This window comes from Oncorhynchus gorbuscha, unplaced genomic scaffold (assembly GCF_021184085.1).
Source record: "Oncorhynchus gorbuscha isolate QuinsamMale2020 ecotype Even-year unplaced genomic scaffold, OgorEven_v1.0 Un_scaffold_6848, whole genome shotgun sequence".
In the NCBI taxonomy this organism is placed as follows: Eukaryota; Metazoa; Chordata; class Actinopteri; order Salmoniformes; family Salmonidae; genus Oncorhynchus; species Oncorhynchus gorbuscha.
The window spans coordinates 1,251-16,361 of NW_025750359.1; the positions used below are offsets into that span (position 1 = coordinate 1,251).

The 15,111-nt window shown below is 45.9% G+C and overlaps 1 pseudogene; it reads right to left on the reverse strand.

Annotated features, from left to right (window-relative positions):
• Positions 1–3,788: 3,788 nt before the first annotated feature.
• On the reverse strand, positions 3,789–14,766 carry LOC124029570 (annotated as a pseudogene).
• Between the last annotated feature and the right edge of the window lie 345 nt (positions 14,767–15,111).

The window sequence follows — 15,111 nt, forward strand, 5'->3', positions numbered from 1 at the left end:
GTTTTGTTGTTGTTGTATAGGACACTATGGCCTCCAGACTCAATAGCAGGACTGAGATTAATGAACCGTTTTCAAAGCTCACATTCCACGACAGACAGTAGAGGCTGTGAAACAGGAAGTGCATCACTCAGAATGTAAAAGCTCAATACTTGTTTTTTTTTTAGCAGAGACTCATCTTGTGATGCTCTTTCTACGAGACCATAGAGTTCCTATATTCCTGACATGTCATTGTGATTGATATAAACCAGCCATGTTGGTCAGGTCTGATGAGTTATAGTCAGTCCAGTAACCAGCCATGTTGGTCAGGTCTGATGAGTTATAGACAGTCCAGTAACCAGCCATGTTGGTCAGGTCTGATGAGTTAGATAGTCAGTCCAGTAACCAGCCATGTTGGTCAGGTCTGATGAGTTATAGACAGTCCAGTAACCAGCCATGTTGGTCAGGTCTGATGAGTTATAGTCAGTCCAGTAACCAGCCATGTTGGTCAGGTCTGATGAGTTAGATAGTCAGTCCAGTAACCAGCCATGTTGGTCAGGTCTGATGAGTTATAGACAGTCCAGTAACCAGCCATGTTGGTCAGGTCTGATGAGTTATAGACAGTCCAGTAACCAGCCATGTTGGTCAGGTCTGATGAGTTATAGTCAGTCCAGTAACCAGCCATGTTGGTCAGGTCTGATGAGTTATAGACAGTCCAGTAACCAGCCATGTTGGTCAGGTCTGATGAGTTATAGACAGTCCAGTAATCAGCCATGTTGGTCAGGTCTGATGAGTTATAGTCAGTCCAGTAACCAGCCATGTTGGTCAGGTCTGATGAGTTAGATAGTCAGTCCAGTAACCAGCCATGTTGGTCAGGTCTGATGAGTTATAGTCAGTCCAGTAACCAGCCATGTTGGTCAGGTCTGATGAGTTAGATAGTCAGTCCAGTAACCAGCCATGTTGGTCAGGTCTGATGAGTTAGATAGTCAGTCCAGTAACCAGCCATGTTGGTCAGGTCTGATGAGTTAGATAGTCAGTCCAGTAACCAGCCATGTTGGTCAGGTCTGATGAGTTAGATAGTCAGTCCAGTAACCAGCCATGTTGGTCAGGTCTGATGAGTTATAGTCAGTCCAGTAACCAGCCATGTTGGTCAGGTCTGATGAGTTAGATAGTCAGTCCAGTAACCAGCCATGTTGGTCAGGTCTGATGAGTTAGATAGTCAGTCCAGTAACCAGCCATGTTGGTCAGGTCTGATGAGTTATAGACAGTCCAGTAACCAGCCATGTTGGTCAGGTCTGATGAGTTATAGACAGTCCAGTAACCAGCCATGTTGGTCAGGTCTGATGAGTTATAGACAGTCCAGTAACCAGCCATGTTGGTAAGGTCTGATGAGTTATAGTCAGTCCAGTAACCAGCCATGTTGGTAAGGTCTGATGAGTTAGATAGTCAGTCCAGTAACCAGCCATGTTGGTCAGGTCTGATGAGTTATAGACAGTCCAGTAACCAGCCATGTTGGTCAGGTCTGATGAGTTAGATAGTCAGTCCAGTAACCAGCCATGTTGGTCAGGTCTGATGAGTTAGATAGTCAGTCCAGTACTTCAAATCCAACTTTCACAATCACGTCTTTACACAGGTTTAAATAAATAAAAAAATAATTTCACTAAACACGATTGATTAATTTTTTTAAAGACTAGAAACTCAAGGGCCGTGGTTCAGTACTCTGTATAAAACATCTCATCCTCTAACAACGTGACATTTACAAATAAAGTAAATATAGTGCCCCCCCCCCCCAAGCCTGGCACACTGATACAGGTACCAGCTGGGAATAATAATCACTTAGTTTAAACATCTAGAACCCATTGGTACTCTATGGAACCAACAAGGTGGCTTAGTCTAGAACGGTCTAGAACCCAAGGGTTTGCTCGTTGAAGGAACCTAGCATCACACGCCTGAAGAACAACTAAAATAATCCCACATTCTTCTTATCTTCCCAACTAAAAACCTACATGGAAGCAAGTCCCCGCAGCAATGTTCCAACATCTACACAGAATCTATAGCAGTATGTCGCTGTCACTTGGTCTGTATAGACAGAGTCTATAGCAGTATGTCACTCTCACTTGGTCTGTATAGACAGAGTCTATAGCAGTATGTCCCTCTCACCTGGTCTGTATAGACAGAGTCTATAGCAGTATGTCCCTCTCACTTGGTCTGTATAGACAGAGTCTATAGCAGTATGTCCCTCTCACCTGGTCTGTATAGACAGAGTCTATAGCAGTATGTAGGTAATTCTATAGGTAACTCTATAGGTAATTCTATAGGTAACTCTATAGGTAATGCTATAGGTAACTCTATAGGTAATGCTATAGGTAACTCTATAGGTAATTCTATAGGTAACTCTATAGGTAACTCTATAGGTAACTCTATAGGTAATGCTATAGGTAACTCTATAGGTAATTCTATAGGTAACTCTATAGGTAACTCTATAGGTAACTCTATAGGTAATTCTATAGGTAACTCTATAGGTAACTCTATAGGTAACTCTATAGGTAATTCTATAGGTAACTCTATAGGTAACTCTATAGGTAACTCTATAGGTAAAACCCCTCCAACTGACAACGATATCCTTCACTAATAAAGCCTCTCCAGCTGACCACGGTATCCTTCACTAATAAAACCTGGGGTGTCTAAGACAACAATATTATGTAGCCACACACACACACACACACACACACACACACACACACACACACACACACACACACACACACACACACACACACACACACACACACACACACACACACACACACACACACACACACACACACACACACACACACACACACACACACACACACACACACACACACACACAGTAGGTGTAAACACAATGGTGGGAAATGTTTAAAGAGGGGGCCACTTTAACGAACCAACTGAAGAGAGGATGGATTCAATCCGCAGCGCTGAAGATCCTCGTCATATTGGCACTCTGACAAAGCGAAAGGACATTGTCCTTAAATGTAAATCCTGGTAAAGCGTGAATCTTCCATGCTACAGATTCAATCTGAGCCCAAAGCAAAAAAAAAATAGCTTTCTACTAAAAACAACAACCCTGTATTTTCTTAAAATTGCAGATCATGATTTATTTAAGATAATATTGCTTATAGGGCCTCTGATAACGTAGTTCCTATTGTCCCTGAGTGTTCATCAACACGTCATCATACCCAGTGGGAACCAGGTGGGTTCAAGCATTGCTTCTGATGACGTATAACCTGGACTGTAGATTTCAATTAGAAATAAAACGTTTAGAAGTAAGAGGCTGTATGATTTCAACTGAGAGTTTCTGCAATTTAACAAATAAGTGACCGAATATTCTGATGGACTCAACTGACATTCCATTCCAGAACCAGAATGGATGATTTATTTAAAACTGACATTCCAGAACAGAATGGATGATTTATTTAAAACTGACATTCCAGAACCAGAATGGATGATTTATTTAAAACTGACATTCCAGAACCAGAATGGATGATTTATTTAAATCTGACATTCCAGAACAGAAATGGATGATTTATTTAAAACTGATATTCCAGAACCAGAATGGATGATTTATTTATTAGACAGAGAAATGAACAGAGAAATGTTGGGTGTCTGTCCAGGTAAGAGCAAGTTAGAGCCACAGGACCAAGGCACTGTCTGAGTGTCTCTCATTCAACGTGTCTCTCTGTCTCCCAAAGATCAACACTGGCTCCATGACGTAAACTACAGTACAGGGCAGATACAGTACGGTAGGTCACCGACGGGCTCTTTGGCTAGCCGTCTATGGACATGGAGCCCTGTTCAAAGTCTGAGCCAAACAGCTCCCTGTATAGTGGAGGGAAGTGGGCTTGGACAATGTCTGGGTAGGTTGCTCTGAAGGCCGTCAGCTTCTCTGTGTGCCGGCTGACTAACGCCCGCAGGGTCGACACTTTGCATATCAACTGGAGAGAGAGAGACAGAGACAGAGAGAGAGAGAGAGAGAGAGAGAGAGAGAGAGAGAGAGAGAGAGAGAGAGAGAGAGAGAGAGAGAGAGAGAGAGAGAGAGAGAGAGAGAGAGAGAGACAGAGAGAGAGAGAGAGAGAGAGAGAGAGAGAGAGAGAGAGAGAGAGAGAGAGAGAGAGAGAGAGAGAGAGAGAGAGAGACAGAGAGAGAGACAGAGAGAGAGACAGAGAGAGAGAGAGAGAGAGAGAGAGAGAGAGAGAGAGAGAGAGACAGAGAGAGAGAGAGAGAGCAGAGAGAGAGAGAGACAGAGAGAGAGAGAGAGAGAGAGAGAGAGAGAGAGAGAGAGAGAGAGAGAGAGAGAGAGAGAGAGAGAGAGAGAGAGAGACAGAGAGAGAGACAGAGAGAGAGAGAGAGACAGAGAGACAGAGAGAGAGAGAGCAGAGAGAGAGAGAGGGAGAGGGACAGAGAGAGAGAGACAGAGAGAGAGAGAGAGAGAGAGAGAGAGAGAGAGAGAGAGAGAGAGAGAGAGAGAGAGAGAGAGAGAGAGAGAGAGAGAGAGAGAGAGACAGAGAGAGAGAGAGAGAGAGAGAGAGAGACAGAGAGAGAGAGAGAGAGAGAGAGAGAGAGAGAGAGAGAGAGAGAGAGAGGTTACTGAGATTCAGGACTGCCAGGTCACATTCTGACAGACAGACAGACAGACAGACAGACAGACAGACAGACAGACAGACAGACAGACAGACAGACAGACAGACAGACAGACAGACAGACAGACAGACAGACAGACAGACAGACAGACAGACAGACAGACAGACAGGACTTTCACATTTCCCTGAGACCAGGACAGTGTGCGTGTCATTAGGACTGATGGTTCTGTTGGTGATGGAACTGAAATCCTGCTGTGAAATCCCAAGGCCTGTTCAGTTCAAAACGAGATGTCATCAAGTAGAGTATACCAAGAGCACTACCATTTAGACAATGCATGAACACAGTCCTTACAAACAAAGATTAATTCCCTGTAGCTACTGTGTAGCAGTACAGTGTAAAGCAGGGTTGGGCTGAATTTCATTTTCAATTCACAAAGGGAATTTCCAATTCTCTTCAATTTGGAAAATGTAGAATTGGAATTTGTTTTACTTTCTGAATGGACTGGAATTGAAAAGGAAATTGACCCCAATCCTGGTGTACAGCAATTGCATATATTGTATGTACGTGTGTGTTAGTGTGTTATACCTTAGTGAGAACCACATCCTCTCTGCCGTTCTGCTGAAGGACATGTTGGAGAGCCAGCTGGATCTTCTGTTGCAGCTTCTCTACCTTCACCTTCTCCTGAAGCCACGTCCGATCTACACGCACCGTTAAACGATACAACGTTGTATAAATAATAACACCCAGAGATGCTCTCGGACTGCACCGTTAGTTACACGATACAGAGTCGTATAAATAATAACACCCAGAGATGCTCTCGGACTGCACCGTTAGTTAAACGATGCAGCGTTGTGTATAAATAATAACACCCAGAGATGCTCTCGGACTGCACCGTTAGTTAAACGATGCAACGTTGTATAAATAATAACACCCAGAGATGCTCTCGAACTGCACCGTTAGTTAAACGATACAACGTTGTATAAATAATAACACCCAGAGATGCTCTCGGACTGCACCGTTAGTTAAACGATACAACGTTGTATAAATAATAACACCCAGAGATGCTCTCGGACTGCACCGTTAGTTAAACGATACAACGTTGTATAAATAATAACACCCAGAGATGCTCTCGGACTGCACCGTTAGTTAAACGATGCAACGTTGTGTATAAATAATAACACCCAGAGATGCTCTCGGACTGTCACAAGGGGGAATAGCTGTGTGTGTGTGTGTGTGTGTGTGTGTGTGTGTGTGTGTGTGTGTGTGTGTGTGTGTGTGTGTGTGTGTGTGTGTGTGTGTGTGTGTGTGTGTGTGTGTGTTATGTGATTGTAGAAGATATGTGCTCTCAACGTTGTATAAATAATAACACCCAGAGATGCTCTCGGACTGCCACAAGGGGGAATAGCTGTGTGTGTGTGTTTGTGTGTGTTATGTGATTGTAGAAGATATGTGCTCTCAACGTTGTATAAATAATAACACCCAGAGATGCTCTCGGACTGCACCGTTAGTTAAACGATGCAACGTTGTGTATAAATAATAACACCCAGAGATGCTCTCGGACTGCACCGTTAGTTAAACGATGCAACGTTGTATAAATAATAACACCCAGAGATGCTCTCGGACTGCCACAAGGGGGAATAGCTGTGTGTGTGTGTGTGTGTGTGTGTGTGTGTGTGTGTGTGTGTGTGTGTGTGTGTGTGTGTGTGTGTGTGTGTGTGTGTGTGTGTGTGTGTGTGTGTGTGTGTGTGTGTTATGTGATTGTAGAAGACATGTGCTCGCAACGTTGCGTCGTGAACGTGACAGCATCGTGCCTACCCGCAGACATCAGGACGTACGCTGAGAAGAGAGCGATCTCCTCCTCAGAGAGATGGATGACAGACATGCTCTTCCCAAACTCAAAGACTAAGCGAATCAGATCGTCACAACCTGTCACACACACACACACACACACACACACACACACACACACACACACACACACACACACACACACACACACACACACACACACACACACACACACACACACACACACACACACACACACACACACACACACACACACACACACACACACACACACGACAGACAGACAGACAGACAGACAGACAGACAGACAGACAGACAGACAGACAGACAGACAGACAGACAGACAGACAGACAGACAGACAGACAGACAGACAGACAGACAGACAGACAGACAGACAGACAGACAGACAGACAGACAGACAGACAGACACACAGAGATCAGAGAGGTAGTTATGTGGATCAGAACAACACAGTCTGTCAGACACACAGAGAGACAGGAGTAGTTATGTATAAAATATCACAACAACACAGGACACAGAGCAGGACATCACGATCTGAACAGATCGTCACCTGGACATGCATCGCTTTGGAGTTCAGTCAGTCCAGTCCGTATCCTAGTGTCCCAGCCATTCAGTCAGTCCATATCCCAGTGGCCAAGCCATTCAGTCAGTCAGTCCATGTCCTAGTGGCCAGCCATTCAGTCAGTCAGTCCATATCCCAGTGGCCCAGCCATTCAGTCAGTCAGTCCATATCCCAGTGGCCCAGCCATTTCGGTCAGTCAGTACATATCCCAGTGGCCCAGCCATTCAGTCAGTCAGTCCATATCCTAGTGGCCCAGCCATTCGGTCAGTCAGTCCATATCCTAGTGGCCCAGCCATTCAGTCAGTCCATATCCCAGTGGCCAGCCGTACAGTCAGTCAGTCCATATCCTAGTGGCCCAGCCATTCAGTCAGTCAGTCCATATCCCAGTGGCCCAGCCATTCAGTCAGTCAGTCCATATCCCAGTGGCCCAGCCATTCAGTCAGTCAGTCCATATCCTAGTGGCCCAGCCATTCAGTCAGTCCATATCCTAGTGGCCCAGCCATTCAGTCAGTCCAGTCCATATCCTAGAGGCCCAGCCATTCAGTCAGTCCATATCCTCGTGGCCCAGCCATTCAGTCAGTCCATATCCTAGTGGCCCAGCCATTCAGTCAGTCAGTCAGTCCATATCCTAGTGGCCCAGCCATTCAGTCAGTCCATATCCTAGTGGCCCAGCCATTCAGTCAGTCAGTCCATATCCTAGTGGCCCAGCCATTCAGTCAGTCCATATCCTAGTGGCCCAGCCATTCAGTCAGTCAGTCCATATCCTAGTGGCCCAGCCATTCAGTCAGTCCATATCCTAGTGGCCCAGCCATTCAGTCAGAGGTGGTCCAAAACAGTCCCTAATACTAAACAAACAACTTCCTCTCCTATTAAATCGATGGTTCTGAAACGTCTGAACCTCAACCACAGATTGAAGGGGATGAACGTGATTCGCTGGGTTGTATTCTGACTCACCTAACGCTTTGAAAGGGGATGAACGTGATTCGCTGGGTTGTATTCTGACGTACCTAATGCTTTGAAAGGGGATGAACGTGATTCGCTGGGTTGTAATATAATAATATAATAATATAATAATATATGCCATTTAGCAGACGCTTTTATCCAAAGCGACTTACAGTCATGTGTGCATACATTCTACGTATGTATTCTGACGTACCTAATGCTTTGAAAGGGGATGAACGTGATTCGCTGGGTTGTATTCTGACTCACCTAATGCTTTGAAAGGGGATGAACATGATTCGCTGGGTTGTATTCTGACATACCTAACGCTTTGAAAGGGGATGAACGTGATTCGCTGGGTTGTATTCTGACTCACCTAATGCTTTGAAAGGGGATGAACGTGATTCGCTGGGTTGTATTCTGACATACCTAATGCTTTGAAGAGGATGAACGTGATTCGCTGGGTTGTATTCTGACTCACCTAACGCTTTGAAGACGTCGGTCCCAGCGTACTTCCCATCGAAGTAGACGGTGCTGTTCTGAGAGTCAAAGGCCGACACATCCTGATGAACACCACCTCAAGAGACCTGAGGGAGAGACGACAACACAACCGTCACTACAGAGAAGACGACAACAACACAACTGTCTCTACAGTCAGAGAGACAACACAACCATCACTACAGGTCAGAGGGACAACACAACCATCACTACAGGTCAGAGACAACAACACAACCATCACTACAGAGGCGACAACAACACAACCATCACTACAGGTCAGAGAGACAACACAACCATCACTACCAGGTCAAGAGAGACAACACAACCATCACTACAGGTCAGAGAGACAACACAACCATCACTACAGGTCAGAGAGACAACAACAACACAACCATCACTACAGAGAGACGACAACAACACAACCATCACTACAGGTCAGAGAGACAACACAACCGTCACTACAGAGAAACGACAACAACACAACCATCACTACAGGTCAGAACAACACAACCATCACTACAGGTCAGAGAGACAACACAACCATCACTACAGGTCAGAGAGACAACACAACCATCACTACAGGTCAGAGAGACGACAACAACAACACAACCATCTACAGGTCAGAGGAGACAACACAACCATCACTACAGGTCAGATAGACAACACAACCATCACTACAGAACGACAACAACACAACCATCACTACAGGTCAGAGAGACAACACAACCATCACTACAGGTCAGAGAGACGACAACAACACAACCATCACTACAGGTCAGAGGAGACGACAACAACACAACCATCACTACAGGTCAGAGAGACGACAACAACACAACCATCACTACAGGTCAGAGAAGCGACAACAACACAACCATCCCTACAGGTCAGAGAGACAACACAACCATCACTACAGGTCAAGAGAGACAACACAACCATCACTACAGGTCAGAGAGACAACAACAACACAACCATCACTACAGGTCAGAGAGACAACAACATAACCATCACTACAGGTCAGAAGAGACAACACAACCATCACTACAGGTCAGAGAGACAACAACACAACCATCACTACAGGTCAGAGAGACAACACAACCATCACTACAGGTCAGAGAGACAACACAACCATCACTACAGGTCAGAGAGACAACAACACAACCATCACTACAGGTCAGAGAGACAACACAACCATCACTACAGGTCAGAGAGACAACACAACCATCACTACAGGTCAGAGAGACAACAACACAACCATCACTACAGGTCAGAGAGACAACACAACCATCACTACAGGTCAGAGAGACAACACAACCATCACTACAGGTCAGAGAGACAACAACACAACCATCACTACAGGTCAGAGAGACAACAACACAACCATCACTACAGGTCAGAGACAACACAACCATCACTACAGGTCAGAGAGAACAACACAACCATCACTACAGGTCAGAGAGACAACACAACCATCACTACAGGTCAGAGAGACAACACAACCATCACTACAGGTCAGAGAGACAACACAACCATCACTACAGAGGTCAGAGAGACAACACAACCATCACTACAGGTCAGAGAGACAACACAACCATCACTACAGGTCAGAGAGAGACGACAACAACCATCACTACAGGTCAGAGAGACAACAACAACCATCACTACAGGTCAGTGAGACAACAACAACACAACCATCACTACAGGTCAGGAGACAACAACAACACAACCATCACTACAGGTCAGAGAGACAACACAACCATCACTACAGGTCAGAGAGACAACAACACAACCATCACTACAGGTCAGAGAGACAACAACAACACAGCCATCACTACAGGTCAGAGAGACAACAACAACACAACCATCACTACAGGTCAGAGAGACAACAACAACACAGCCATCACTACAGGTCAGAGAGACAACACAACCATCACTACAGGTCAGAGAGACAACACAACCATCACTACAGGTCAGAGAGGCGACAACAACAAACCATCACTACAGGTCAGAGAGACAACAACACACAGCCATCACTACATGTCAGAGAGACAACAACACAACCATCACTACAGGTCAGAGACAACAACACAACCATCACTACAGGTCCAGAGAGACAACAACAACACAACCATCACTACAGGTCAGAGAGACAACACAACCATCACTACAGGTCAGAGAGACAACACAACCATCACTACAGGTCAGAGAGACAACACAACCCATCACTACGGGTCAGAGACAACACAACCATCACTACAGGTCAGAGAGACAACACAGCCATCCTACCTTGGTCGAGAGAGACAACACAACCATCACTACAGGTCAGAGAGACAACACAACCATCACTACAGGTCAGAGCGTGACAACAGCCATCTACAGGTCAGAAGACAACAACAACCATCACTACAGGTCAGCGAGACAACAACAGCACAACCATCACTACAGGTCAGAGAGACAACAACAACACAACCATCACTACAGGTCAGAGAGACAACACAACCATCACTGCGGGTCAGAACAACAACACAACCATCACTACAGGTCAGAGAGACAACAACAACACAGCCATCACTACAGGTCAGAGACAACAACAACACAACCATCACTACAGGTCAGAGACAACAACAACACAGCCATCACTACAGGTCAGAACAACACAACCATCACTACAGGTCAGAGGAGCAACACAGCCATCACTGCAGGTCAGGGAGCAACACAACCATCACACTACAGGTCAGAGGGAACAACACAACCATACTACAGGTCAGAGACAACAACAACACAGCCATCACTACAGGTCAGAGACAACAACACAACCATCACTACAGAGAGACAACAACAACACAACCATCACTACAGGGTCAGAGAGACAACAACACAACCATCACTACAGAGAACAACAACAACACAACCATCACTACGGGTCAGAGAGACAACAACAACACAACCATCACTGCAGGTCAGAGAGACAACACAGCATCACTACGGGTGGAAATGAACAACACAACCATCACTACAGGTCAGAGACAACAACAACACAACCATCACTACAGGTCAGAGAGACAACAACAACACAACCATCACTACAGGTCAGAGAGACAACACAACCATCACTACAGAGTCAGAGAGACAACAACACAACCATCACTACAGGTCAGAGAGAACAACAACAACACAACCATCACTGGGTCAGAGAGACAACACAACCAAACTATCACTACAGGTCAGAGAGACAACAACAACACAGCCATCACTACAGGTCAGAGAGACAACAACAACCACCATCACAGGTCAGAGAGACAACACAACACATCACTACAGGTCAGAGACAACACAACCATCACTACAGAGAACAAGAGACAACACAACCATCACTACAGGTCAGAGGAGACAACACAACCATCACACAGGTCAGAGAGACAACACAACCATCACAGGTCAGAGAGACAACAACACAACCATCACTACAGAGAGACAACAACAACACAACCATCACTACAGGTCAGAGAGACAACAACACAACCATCACTACAGGTCAGAGAGACAACAACAACACAACCATCACTACAGGTCAGAGAGACAACAACAACACAACCATCACTACAGGTCAGAGAGACAACACAACCATCACTACAGGTCAGAGAGACAACACAACCATCACTACAGGTCAGAGAGACAACAACACAACCATCACTACAGGTCAGAGAGACAACACAACCATCACTACAGGTCAGAGAGACGACACAACCATCACTACAGAGAGACGACAACAACAACACAACCATCACTATAGAGAGACACCAACAACACAACCATCACTACAGGTCAGAGAGACAACACAACCATCACTACAGAGAGACGACAACAACAACACAACCATCACTATAGAGAGACAACAACAACACAGCCATCACTACAGGTCAGAGAGACAACAACAACACAAACATCACTACAGGTCAGAGAGACAACACAACCATCACTACAGAGAGACAACAACAACAACACAACCATCACTACAGGTCAGAGAGACAACACAACCATCACTACAGGTCAGAGAGACAACACAACCATCACTACAGGTCAGAGAGACAACAACAACACAGCCATCACTACAGGTCAGAGAGACAACACAACCATCACTACAGGTCAGAGAGACAACACCATAACCATCACTACAGGTCAGAGAGACAACAACAACACAACCATCACTACAGGTCAGAGAGACAACACACCAACACAACCATCACTACAGGTCAGGAGAGACAACAACAACAACCATCACTACAGGTCAGAGAGACAACACAACCATCACTACGGGTCAGAGAGACAACACAACCATCACTACAGGTCAGAGAGACAACAAACCATCAACAGGTCAGAATAACACAGCCATCACTACAGGTCAGAGAGACAACACAACCATCACTACAGGTCAGGAGAGACAAAACAACACAACCATCACTACAGGTCAGAGAGACAACACAACCATCACTAGAGAGACAACAACAACAACACAACCATCACTACGGGTCAGAGAGACAACACAACCATCACTACAGGTCAGAGAGACAACATAACTTTTTCATATAACCATAAACTACAGTTGATCATTGTGAGACAACAACAACACAACCATCATACAGGTCAGAGAGACAAACACAACCATCACTACAGTTCTGACAGAGCTCCCACAACCATCACTATGCGTTTGGAACTCCAACACAACCATCCGTTATCTTGAGACAACACAACCATCACTACGTGACAGAGAGACAACACACAATGTTATCACTATAGGCTGAGAGAGACAACACAACCATCACTAGAGAGCTAAGAGACAACACAACCATCACTACAGGTCAGAGAGACAACAAAACCATCACTACAGGTCAGAGAGACAACAACGCAGCTATCAGAGAGAGTCAGGAGAGACAACAACAACACAACCATCACAGGTCAGAGAGACAACACAACCATCACAAGGACAGAGGGGAACAACACAACCATCACTAGGTAGTGTTCTAGTTGGTACAACCATCACTACAGGTCAGAGAGACAACTACAACACAAGGAAGCCATCACTACTCTGAGAGCTCCTCCCTCAACGACACTACAGGTCAGAGAGACAACACAACCATCTTACAGGTGAGAGACAACAGGAACCAACTACAGTCAGAGAGACAACAACACAACCGATCACTGGTCAGAGAGACAACATCAACAACCATCACGATTGGTCAGAGAGACAACAACAACACAACTGGACTACGCAGAGGTCCAACAACAACACAACCATCACTACAGCGTCAGAGAGACAACACAACCATCACTACAGGTCAGAGGACAACCCGCTTTATTAAGCAGACAGCATAAATAGATTGGAGCTGATCATTGGTCATGACATTATCAGAGCTGGACACGGTGGTCCAGGACAACACTCACGGTGGTCAGACAGAGCCTCCATGAAGCCACGACTGGTCCAGGACAACCACGATGGATGGCCTCCCGTTACAACATGGCAAGAGCTGGAACACGACTCTGGTCCAGGCCAACATAAACAACAACAACAATGTTCCAAGACAACATCATCAGAGAGAGACTGGACCCAGACAGACAGTGGTCCAGGACAACATCAGAGAGAGCTGGAACAGAGAGACAAAGATTGGAGGACAGAGAGAGAAGAACAGAGGACAGATTGGAGAGGACAACATCAGAGAAGACTGGACCAGAGAGAGGTCCAGGACATCAGAGCTGCACCACGAGTGGTCAGGACAACAGAGAGAGAGAAAGCTGGACCACGGTGAGGGAAGAGAACAACGGTGGTCAGGTAGTGTTCTAGTTAGTGTGTATTGTTACCTTGACTGGTAGGTCATCCCTCCTGGAGGAAGGCCTGCCAGGTACAGCATCCTGAGCTGGAACACGTTGGTACTGACACAACTCCTGGCTGGGACTTGGAGATGTTCCAGGCCAACATGTTCAACAGAGAGCAGCAGGACAACGGCCAAGAGCTGGACCACGATTGGTCCAGGACAACATCAAGAGCTGGACCACGATGTCCAGGACAACATCAAGAGCTGACCACGATTGGTCCAGGACAACCACGACATCAGTACAACGTCAAGAGCTGACCACGATTGGTCCAGGACAACCACGATTGGTCCAGACAACATCAAGAGCTGGACCACGATTGGTCCAGGCCAACATCAAGAGCTGACCACTTACTTGGTCCAGGACAACCACTGCACCACGGTGGTCCAGTACAACGTCAAGAGCTGGAACACGACTGGTCCAGGACAACCACGGATGGACCACGTACAACATCAAGAGCTGGAACACCATTATGGTCCAGGCCAACATCAAGAGTTCTGGAACACGACAATAGGACAACATGGTGGACCAATTTCCAGGACACATCAAGAGCTGGAACACGATTGGTCCAGGACAACATCAAGAGCTGGACCAAGCATTGGTCCAGGACAACATCAAGAGCTGGACCACTTGGTCCAGGACAACATCAAGCACCACGATTGGTCCAGACAACATCAAGAGGGACCACGATTGGTCCAGGACAACCATGATTGGTCCAGTACATTTGGAGTTTGGAACACTTGGCTCCAGGACAACCACGATTGGTCCAAAACATCAAGAGCTGGAACACGATTGGTCCAGCATTTGAGGTTTGAT